This window comes from Lissotriton vulgaris, chromosome 10 (assembly GCF_964263255.1).
Source record: "Lissotriton vulgaris chromosome 10, aLisVul1.2, whole genome shotgun sequence".
NCBI classification, from domain to species: Eukaryota; Metazoa; Chordata; class Amphibia; order Caudata; family Salamandridae; genus Lissotriton; species Lissotriton vulgaris.
The window spans coordinates 780317689-780329643 of NC_141698.1; the positions used below are offsets into that span (position 1 = coordinate 780317689).

At 45.0% G+C, this 11955-nt stretch overlaps 1 pseudogene; it reads right to left on the minus strand.

Annotated features, from left to right (window-relative positions):
* Window positions 1-2963: 2963 nt before the first annotated feature.
* Window positions 2964-3921, minus strand: LOC147688789 (uncharacterized; annotated as a pseudogene).
* Between the last annotated feature and the right edge of the window lie 8034 nt (window positions 3922-11955).

The following is an 11955-nucleotide window of genomic DNA, read 5'->3' on the forward strand; positions in this document are numbered from 1 at the left end:
CAAATGTACAGAGACAGAGCCGGAACCAGCAACAGAGAGATCAAGGGTTAGGGAGTGTCGGGTAGTGGGATAAAGAGACATAAGGTGGTTTAAGACTACCATTTTTGGTATTCTGTGCGCTGACCTACAATAGCGCTAGCCACAGACTTCTGAGCAGAGACTTGGGCACTGGCACTCATTTCTTCACATATTAAGCACCGGTCAGTATACCAGAAATACATGCAGTTGGGCTCAAAGGGAGGGAGAAAACCATCCAAAATACCATGCTGTAGGCATTAATTTCTCAATGAATACCCTCCGCAGAATGGTAATCCAGGCAGATAGTTAATTTACCTCTTGTGGGGTTTCTGTGTAAAGTAACTGGTGCCTATGTAAAGAACTCCAATACCTTCGGGTCGTGTTCACGCTATATAAATCTGCAAAAAAAAAACCTTGTGTGGTAATATGGCAGTGTACCTCAAGAGGTTCCTCTGTTATGTCACTTCAGGTATCCATTTTATTTGTGCTACCTCAACAAAAAGTCTTATTGTATTTGTTTGTAACAAGATTTGGGACAATGTTTCTTTTCTGAAAATGGAAAAAAGTACTCTAGTTAGCCACAAATTGGGGCAGGGCAAAAAAATTATAGAATTTGATTAAGCAGGGCGAAGGCTTAAACTGCTGAGATTAAAAAAGTCAGACTTTGGTCTGATTGCAGCAATACATTTTTATTACAACTTCTGCTGTCTAAGGAAGAAGAAATGTAATCCTACAGGCATTCCGATGTATTTGTTGTTTACAAATAAAATACATTTGAGATAGCGTAGGAGTGGTAGGGTTAAGGCATTTGCTACAGATATGTCTGTGTATATAGAAAGTCTCATCATATAATAATTGGAAGTTAGTTAAAGTGGTAATGCACTAGCTTCAGAGATCTGTGTGTAATATACTGGTCACAAGTACAATTTGCTCTCTAAATAGCTTAGAGCATTCATGTGCCTGTTGCAAAGCCCTGTGTGTAAACTGAAAATCATGGGCTCATTTCTAGTAAGAAAGCTCTCTTAGTTAACGTGTTTCTGCAGACATCTTTGTGCAAATTGTAGGTCAAAAGTTCCAATCTTGGTTAAGTAGCTCTGTGGGTTATACATCTGATTAGAGCAACTGCGAGTAACCTGTAAAGTATTCGTTTTAATCATTTTGTGTTTAACTCCTTTTGCCTGCTGACATCAAAATATTGGAACACACAGCTAGATTCATCAACCAAAATTGCGATCGCAATAGCTGCGAAACAGCAATTGCGATCGCAATTTCTGCTCCCGCAATTCATTAAGCAAAAAACCAGCAAATTGCGAATTTGCAAACATAAATTCGCAGAATCAATGTGGAACCCCCTTAGCGAATCTGTAACAGCGATTTTCCACTTATTCTGTGAATTATTTTGCTGATTCGCAATTAAATCGCAAATTCAATTAATCAAACATTGCAAATTGCGGAAAAAACCAAAATCGCTAAATGTGAGTCGCAATTTAAGGAGAAGCCAAACCAGGTGGTAACCATGAAGTTCAAATGGTAAAAAACAAAAAAATCCTAACAAGAAACAGGTGCGGGGTAAAACAAACACACTTAAGGAGATACAGTAGGAGCATGAGGACATTCACAATGCCAGGTCTATACATCGTGGCAAGGCGGCTGAGGCTCCAGGCTGCAGCCTGGAACCAACGCAGGATCCAGGAGCGCATCTTCCGGCTGCTGATAACACTCCTGGGCCAAACTGAAGAGGAGATCTACTCCAAATACAGGCTGAATGTGGCACTGATAACTAAGCTCATCCGAGACCTTGTCCAGGTCCTGTGCTGCCCGCACCTCCTGGCCTCCAGAAGCTTCCAGGGGATAGTTGCATATGCAGGGGGGATCTCCCAGAGCACACTGTCACGCTGCCTATGGAGTTTCCTAGATGCCATGCTGAGCCTGATACACCACTACATAACCTTCCCAACCACCCAACAGGACTTAAACCAAACAAAGCTTGACTTCTATAACACTGCACAATTCCCCCATGTAATTGGCTGCATTGACTGTACCCGCATCCACATCTGCCCACCTGCTGAGACAGAATACATGTACCAGAACCGTAAGTCCTACCACTCACTGAACATCTAGATGGTCTGCAAAGACATTCATCACCGACATAGTGGCCCAATACCCGGGGAGCACGCATGATTCGTTCATCTTCAGGCACAGCGGCATACACACCCGCTTGTCCAGGGTTGACTTTGGCGAAGGACATCTCCTAGGTAAGTACACATGCCCACATACAGTATGTCAAGACCATGTAGCTGGCATAACAGGCACTGACCCTCTGCTCCCATCCTTCAGGTGACAGCGCCTAAGGCCTCCGTGAGTACCTCCTCACCCCATACCTCAACCCTGCTACACCACAGGAACGGCGTTACAATGCTGTGCACATTCAGACAAGAAATGTCATTGAGCGGACATTTGGGATGTTAAAGAGCCGATTCCGCATCCTACACAAGACTGGTGGGGCCCTCAAATACCAGCCTGAGGTCTGCTGCCGCATCGTGGCCGTGTGTGCCATACTCCACAATATTGCTACCAAGCGGAGGATACCTGTGGAGATCTCTGGTAGTGAGTTGGAGGTGGACAACCGGCCACCCGCACATGTGCATCATGAATGCGGGGAGAATCCTGCAGAAGGACACAGGCGCCGCAACAACATTACACTGAACTATTTTTAGTGCACCCATTCCCCTCACACAACACTGCACTCATGCAAGCCACATGAAATAATGACATGAGTAATATTTGAGTTCAAAATAAATTGACATTCTTTTTTTCGAACAAGATCTAGAAATTTGTTGTATTTTGCAAACAACATAACTGCTGTATTGCGTCATACAGCCTCTTGAATGCAGAGCAGGCGTGCTTGGTACCTCAGCATGGCACTGCTGCTAATGTTCAGCCATTCACTGGCGCCTACTGCCGGACGCACCCTGGCGCCTCTCCAAATCCACGTCGGCAGTGTAAGGCCGTGATGCTGCACTGGGCCTGGTACTGCGGCGCCGTTCTGGTGCCACCGGCAAAGACAGGCTGCTCAGGCTGGATGTGCCCTCACTGGCATCATCACCCCCCCCTTGCATGGGCATGGCCACACACCTGTTGGTTTTGGATTGCGGTTGTGACCTGCTCCAGGGCCCTTGCAACATCCTGGCGGCATTGCACCCATTGAATTTGCATTGCCAGGGACCAGCGTGACAGTTGGGATGTTGCATTCCCGATCATGTGGTTTGACCTGGTATATGCTGATAGCACGGCCAGCAGCTGACGGTGGCGGCGGCGGGTGATGTCCTGCTGTGACACAATCAGTTGGCTGTTCTCCTTCACTGCAGCAGTCAACTCCTGCACACTTTCGGTGAGCTGATTCACATTGCGTGCAGTCTTGTACAGCTGCAGCTGCATGGCTGCCATGTGGTGTGCCTGCTTGTGGTGCACAGCTAGCATCCGGCGTTCAATCCCTAGCCCTGGATCTTGGGCCTGTTGCTCCCTCTCTGCTCGTGTGCCCCTGTTGCGCTGCTGCCTCAACCGGCCGCTTGCCTGCGACTGCACAGTGGTTGTGCGGTGTGTCTGCCTCCTGGGTGGTGGTGGGGCCTGTTCCACTGCCATGTGTGCCACATGGGGTGGTTGCACTCCTCCTGTGGCTGCAGGGGTGGCCCTGTCCGCATGTCGAGGTGGTGGTACTGGTGCAGGTGCAGATGTGTGTGACGGTCCAGGTTGTGGGGCAGGATGGCTCTCTCCCTCCGTCTCCTCTGGGGTCTCCTCGATATGGAGTGCATCATTGTCTGTGGTCTCTGCTTCTGCAGCACCTGTGATGTAAATGGGTGCATGATTATTGATATGAATCTTGCACATGGGATGTTGCAACATGCATGCAGGTTTGCATTCCCTGACTGGCTTTAGGGATATGTTTCACTTGACAGTTCTGGCTGTGTGTGGCTATCAGGGAACTATTGTCACACTACAGGTGCCACAATGCGACAGTGCATTTTTGATGTGCAAGGACTGCATTACCGGGGTTATCAAATGGCTAGCTCGGGGGCATGGGCATTCTTAGGGGACGGGTTCGCAGTTGCATGGCTCTTACCTTGTGATTGTTGTGTGGGTCGGGAGGTGTCCAGCCGAGTGACTCCCACGCAGGCTGCAGGGTTGATGGTGTCCTCAACCAGGTCTTCAAGTAGTGTGTTGGTGGCAACTGTGGGGTCTCCTCCTCCTGTGGCATGTTGCTCCCCCAGCCTCTCTGCTATGCGCTCCTTAGCACGCCCTCTGAGGTCACACCACCTCTTCTTTAGGTTATCAATTGACCGCTGGGTCACTCATACGGCGTTTACCTTCGCCCTGATGTGCAGCCAAATGCGCCTTTTGTCGGCCTCAGGCACTTTTCTCTATAGCTTCCCAAAAAGCTTATCATGGTCCCTGCTGACTCCCTCAATCAGGAAATCCAGCTCCTGTTCTGAAAACTTTATTTTTCTTTTCCTGCCAGTTTCACTGGCTCCTGCTGTATGCTGGGACATTCTGGTGTTGGATGTCTGTTCTGTTGTGGGGCTGCAGGGTATGTCTTCTAGAGCTCAGGGCTGTGCCTCCTCCTCTCTCCAGCTCTGTCAACAACCAGCTCGCCGCCTTGCTCGAAGCCAACAAATCCCTCGACCCCTCACAATCTGGCTTCCGAGCAAAACACAGCACTGAGACCGCCCTCATCGCAGCAACAGACGACATTCGAACTCTACTGGACAATGGAGACACAGTCGCCCTCATCCTCCTCGACCTCTCTGCAGCATTCGATACAGTCTGCCACAGCACCCTTCTACAACGCCTCAATAACATCGGAATTCAAGGAAAAGCACTTGAATGGATCACCTCGTTCCTCACCGGAAGAACCCAGAGAGTCCGCCTTCCTCCTTTCAAGTCCGAGGCCTCTGAAGTCATCTGCGGCGTACCTCAAGGATCCTCACTCAGTCCCACCCTCTTCAACGTATACATGAGCCCCCTCGCGGCCATCGCTCGCCAACACAACCTCAACATCATCTCTTACGCGGACGACACTCAACTGATCCTTTCCCTCACCAATGATCCCAACACCGCCAAAACTAACCTACACGAAGGAATGAAAGAAGTTGCCGAATGGATGAAACAAAGCCGTCTGAAACTGAACTCAGACAAAACAGAAGTCCTCATCTTAGGTACATCCCCCTCCGCTTGGGACGACTCCTGGTGGCCGGAAGCCCTCGGAAAAGCACCCATCCCGACAGACCACGCACGGAACCTTGGAGTCATCCTGGATTCTTCACTCTCAATGAACAGACAAGTCAGCGCCGTATCCTCTTCCTGCTTCAACATTCTTCGCATGCTCAGAAAAACATTTCGCTGGATCCCCTCCGAAACAAGGAAAACAGTCACCCACGCTCTGGTCACGAGCCGACTGGACTACGGAAACACCCTCTACGCAGGTACCACCGCTAAACTCCAGAAGAAACTCCAACGAATCCAAAACGCCTCAGCCAGGCTCATATTAGACATCCCACGCAACGAACACATCTCTGGTCACCTTAAAGACCTCCACTGGCTACCCGTCAATAAGAGAATCACTTTCCGACTGCTTACCCACGCACACAAGTCACTCTACGATATCGGACCAGATTGCCTCAACTCTCGACTGTCCTTCTACACACCCTCCCGCCAACTTCGCTCTTCCAGCCAAGCCCTCGCCACTGTACCCCGCATCAACAAGACCACCATGGGAGGCAGATCCTTTTCATACCTGGCTGCTAAAACATGGAACTCACTCCCCGCTTACCTTCGCCTCACCCAGAACCACCTAGCGTTCAGAAAGCACCTTAAAACGTGGATATTTGACAAATAATCCTCCTCCCCTTTTTAAGCGCCTTGAAACCCTCTGGGTATGTAGTGCGCTATACAAATTTGTTGACTTGACTGACTTGACTGGTTGTGATATCAGCATTGTGCTCAAAATGCGACTTCCCATTTTTGCGATCTCACAATTTGCGAGATTGCAATTTGCGATTTCGGTAATTGCGAAATCACAATTTCGGGTTGGGAAAACAGGAGATTCTGCGAATTTTCTGCGATTTTTGAAAATTCGCAATCGGCGATTGCGGCCGATTGCGATTCGCTTTTTTTATCACTTTTTTTGATGCATCCTATTCTGCGAATTCCAATTTGCGATTCGGTATTTTTCGCAAATTGGAATTCGCAGAATGGGTGCTTGATGCATCTGGGGATATTTCCTAGTTCCCTTATGGCTATTGGAAATTACCTACAATTCATTCACCAATTAATTCACCTAAAACCCTCCCTATTTGAATTAGACGTGTTCTTATATTCACATTCGATCTGAACCTACATTTTTTCCTCAGCTCCAGGATCTTTCTGGATAGCAAATCTCAATCCTTTATTTTCTAATATCGATAAATTCGATACAACTGAGTTGTGTTCTGAAGTTAGGGTCGGGAATGATGTGTTTCATTGTATTAAGGACGTGGAGTTGATTTCAAGCAGATAGGGATGTGCTGACAATTGGGGACTAGATTGTTTTATTAATTGAGGAGAAATGCAAGCCCTTTACATAAGGGACAAGCATGAAAGTGTTGTGAAATTCCAAAACAAGGTATTTTCAAAGAAGAACAGCACTGTTATAGGGCCATATTTGGTGAAATAAAATAACTACTCCACCATAGTGGAATTTAAATGGACAGAGAAGCAGTGCATCCAGCAGCAGCCAGCGCATGTAAGCACGGTGTGGCAATGGGGCGGGGGGAGGGTGGGGAGTTGACAGACAACGGAATAGGATTTATTTATTTAATTTTCCCTATTCCGTCGTCCACCGACTTCCTGCCCTGCTGCGATGCCCCCCACTGCACTTTCCTGCACCGGCCACCAATGAGCGCATCCAGTCTTGAAAGTAACCTAGTTACATAGTAGGCATCCTGTGTCAGAGGGGTCAATCAATCAAATTAATTAATTAACCAGACTGCAGAGTAGACCAAAAATCTTTGGGCTATAAACAATTCCAGAACATCATCCAGTCTTAAAAATAACATAGGTATGTTCTTAGTACCCAGCGTGAGAGGAATCAATTAGTCAGTCAGGTTGCATGCTTATACATCTCTAAAGACTGACATGGCAATTAACCAACGCCATATCCTCAGAGAGAAAATACTTATTCCTCCGAAGCTCTTTAAAATGGTAGTTTGAAGTTGCTATAATATAGTTAGCATGAATGTTCATGGAGAGTCGGGTTTCAGTGATGTTGGTGTCATCTACCTGAAATGAGCAATAACAGGTTGTGAGAAATTGGGTTGTTGGTTGACTGGGTTGTGAGCCTTGGTCAAGCAACAGCCACAATCCCTGACAGGGTGAACCACAAAAAGACACTAAATTAATCTGTGATTAAACCTGCGTAGTTTGGCACAAAATGCTGCCAGGCTTAACATAGAGGCAATGTGTAAATAATGTATGCTATTTATGCAGTAACAGGAACAAAGTGAAAACTTGACATAAAAAGAATCCCACAACAATTTAGACAAATCGAGTAATTTTAAATGAATTACTTGATACCAAGATGACAAAAATCCAACCAGTAGAACAGGAGTTATGTATTTTTGAGGTTTTTAGTAACAGCTAGTGCCTAAAAGATCAAATTGCATCTGCTCGTTTTAAACAGGGTTAAAGTCGAAAAATATGGATGACCGCAATGGAGTGCGGGTCGGATACAAGAAGTGGATGGGGCCTAGTTGGTACTTACCTTTGGATTTAAAAGAAAATCTGGTGAAACATTTCTGAGATGGTAAAGTTTAGCGGGGCAAGGCATCAGGTGGTATCCGAGGAGTTAGCGTCGGAGTCGCGGGACAAAGCTGTGGTGAAGATTTCTACGTTCGGATGTAGTCATTTTAATAAAATCCCAAAATCTCCAGCAGGATGGTGTAAGAGGCTGTAGTCAACGAGAGTTCCAGGAGGCTGGATTTACCTCTGGCAAAAGACCGCTGAACAGGATTTTCTGTGGCGGAGAAGAATGTAGCAGGAGCAGCTGCGAAGTCAGGCTGATCGGCGATTCACCGTGGGTGGATAGATAAGCAGCTTGTTTCTGGTCTTCTCTTCTTTCTCAGAGAAGTTTTCATCATCTGTTTGCTTGATTAAATAGGGCACCCTGGAAAACTATGGGTTTAATAGATTTGATTAAGGAGATCTTCTCCACTAGTAAAATTTAATGGAAAGAAATTGCTTGTGAAGTCATTTCCCTGGATGTGTAATTAGGAATTGCGGATCCACCCTGGTCCAGTTTGGTCTGAAAGTTCTCTTGGATGGTATTGCACCAGTGTTTGGCAATTTCGAGATGGTACCACTGGGCAATGCTATTACAATTTTTGTAAGGGGGAAAACATCCTTGCCGCATTATTGTTAATGTCTGAAAAGATTCCTATTTTCCATAATGTATTTTTATAGTGTTGACTGGCTTCCCTACATGTTTGTAAATTACCTATTAGAGAGGTTATGTTGTCAGACTCATTTGGTTTGTCTCACTGAAATACTGAAATGGAATTAGTTTTTTCATAAATTATATATGCATTCTTTTGACAGAGAGTATAGTGTACTAACACGCAACCATTTGGTGTACATCACCAATCTATGGCCAATTAGCCTTTTTCTTTAACAAAAGTATTCCTACGCTTGTCAATGAAGAGCTTTAAATTTGAAGTATGTGGTAGCAATTGTTTTGCTGGCTTTGCAAAGTTCGAAATTGAGTTTAGCTGGAACAACAATACATGATGGTTGGACCAGTCACTGTGAAGGATGGTACCTTGAGTGATATGAAATCCCACAATAAGGACCTCGTCTAAAGTGGAGAGCCGCTCTGAAAAGTGTCTACTAAAATCCTAAGGGAGTCATTTATTGTTTGGTGGATGACCCACCAGACAGCTGATATAGTGGAGGCCCTCCCCTCCAAACGCATGATGTAAGACCACTCACCATAATGATAGAGCCCTGCAATATTGATGAGGATTTTTGGAATAAAATGGTTCCTGCCAACTCAGCAGGAATACTTTCATCAAAGCTCTGTCAACAATTGTTCCTACTTCTGTAACAAACCCCGTAAGCGGGACAAGACAAGATGGAATATTTCTCCCTCTTTGCTGGGTTATTGATTACTGAGTCTTCCTGAGACAGGCATGTGGTCCCAGGTAGGGAAAATGTACTTCAGAGCTGCCCTACTTAGGGTGGGCACTCTGACATTTTGACCCAGCAGTTATGTGACCTATAGACTGCAGACTCATAGGTTTCTAATAGTGGAGCAAGCTGAGGTTCCGCCATCAGAAACCTAGAGGTTCCTTTAGTTCTGCCTTCAATGTATACTTCACTGGGACTACCACTCTGCTACACTCTAAATGACTCATAATTCAAGTGTTGCCCACTGACTCAAGGCTGTCCTCATCTCAGTGTCTTGGTGCTCTTTGGTGGTATATGGTGGTCCCTCATAAAATACAATTTATTGCATTAGGTTGCATTACCGGGAGACAGACAGCACAAAATTAACATTCACAGTCTACTAATTTCTGTTGGATGTGATAATGTAGCAGAAGAGAGATGGCTCAGTAGCTGATAGACAAACCTTTAAACGGTGGTGCTCAAATATTGCTGTTTGATTATCAATTCACCTTTGCAACTTTAGACTCCTATAAAAGATCACATCATCATTTTGGTTTGGGCTGAGCCTTGTCTAATTCAATATCGTTACATCTACAGCATTGTTATGGAAAGTTTTCTGAACCTCTCTTAGGAGTTATTAATTATCTATAATTGATCCGCATACAGATACAGATTGTACCCTTATTTACCGTTGGTACCTTATCTTGGGAAATGATTCGCAGGCGTCAACCATGAACACATGGACTCCAAGCTGCGCATGCAAAGGATACTAGTGGTTTCAGGTGTTCCCAGAGTGAGGAAGGTCATGTGAATTTAGGATCTTGATGTAACAGGAACCTTCCCTCTCTGAAATTCAAAACTGTGAACAAATGACAAAGTCTGGACATTGAGAGAGCAATTGAATTATCCCACTCATCATGTGCCCTGCCTACTGCTTTCTATATTACCCTACCACTATGCTTTCCAGACTTTTCTTCCTAAACATGCTGCCAGTGGTTTTCTGAAACTCTGTCTTTGATGGCTCCCAGCTCTGATTGATATCATCTCACTTCTGCCCCTTCCAGTGTTAATTTGGACAACTTGAGGTACTTAGCCAATGACAAATAAGCACATTCTGGTTACTCCATTTTACCATTCTGTGAAAGACAACGCTTCTACTCTTGCTCAGAGGGCAGGAATAGGTTAAAAATTCCCAGTTCATGCTAGCAAGTGATTAGGGACAATGCTCCACCATTTGTTGCACTGTAAAATAGAGGAACATGCAATAAATTACAATGTTCCCTCCTCTGTCCTCTAGGCTGCTTACTAATGTTTTCTGAGGCAAAACCAAATGTCATCTTTGCCTGTATTCCCTTGCAGAACCAGAAAAGGTCCAAACAGGCACATGGTTAGACACTGAGCCCATATGCTGCTCCTATATGGACCTGACGCTGTCAATAAGGTAAGTTGAGATGGTTAGATATTTGCTTCTCTGGAAAGGCTGTTGCTGGCTCCGGAGTGGAAGAGTGATCCACAGAGGAACACCGGGAGATGATACCCACAAAACAGTAGAAGAACTCACTATGTTAGCTGTGTGACCAGGTTAACGAGTAAAATCATCTGTGGTGACAGGCAGAAATTTATTACACAAGCAGTGAATCTTGCAGTGCTCAGATCGATAAGAGAACCAACTCTTCATAGAATGAAATGGAATAAAAGAACCAATGGATTTAAGAAGCCCTTCAAAACATTTGAAGACTATATTTGGTGATTTAACGCTTCATATTAGAGATAATATAGGTCCTTCTTTCACTGTTTTGTGGATATCAACTTATGACATAGTTAAGTTCATGAGTATAGCAAGCCCTTTTTCTGGTTTTGAGTACTGCTGAATATGCTGAAATATTATGAAAGTAGTTAAACATGTCGACTTTTCATGTTGAAATTCTTTAGTATGGTTTTTAGTTTGTGTCAGAATTCTGAATAAAGTTATGCTTTTGATTGCTGACAGTGAAGGCTGGTGACATTTAAAAGTGGTCGGGCGTAAACTTTCAGGTGAGTGGCTGGTGGCGAGCGAGCGAGCACATCATCATAAAAGGGGTTCGGACAGGGTTCTTCCCCCAAGAACATTTTGAAAAAGTAGTGGGGAAAGGCTGCATTTTAAAGCATTTTTGAGAAAGCAAGAAGGGTAATACAGCAGTTGTAAACGTGTTTGCATCCAGATATATAACCCAGCAACTCACTTACATTTTAAACAAGTCACAACTTTTGGCTTTGTCAGTAGAGAGTAACAATGATTTTGTTGTATATAATATCCAAAATATGTTTCAGTTCTGAAACTGTGAGACTGAACTAAACATTACTGAGGCCAGTGGAAGGGGTAGTGGAGTTCAGTGTGTCTCAATCATCCCTGTTATTCTCATTCCTTGATAGACATGTGCACCAATATCTTGTCCATATGCATAACTTATCTTCCACAGCTTCTTTTCACTGACTCCCAAATGCGCTTCCTCACCAATTAAGATGGATGTAGTGTATGAGCCAATATATGTAGGAGTGAAAGAAGTGCGCCTGAGGGACTAGTGGGTGAGTATGTAAGTTATAGGATTTTTAAGGGTGTGTGGGTAAGTGTGTTATTGTGTGGCCGTGTGCATGAATTAAGGGGAGACAAGGTGTGAGGATGTTTGAGCGTTAAGAAATATACACATCATCTGGACCCTATTTTAATACCCTACAGTCCCATTCACGCTAGGTGAGTTTAAA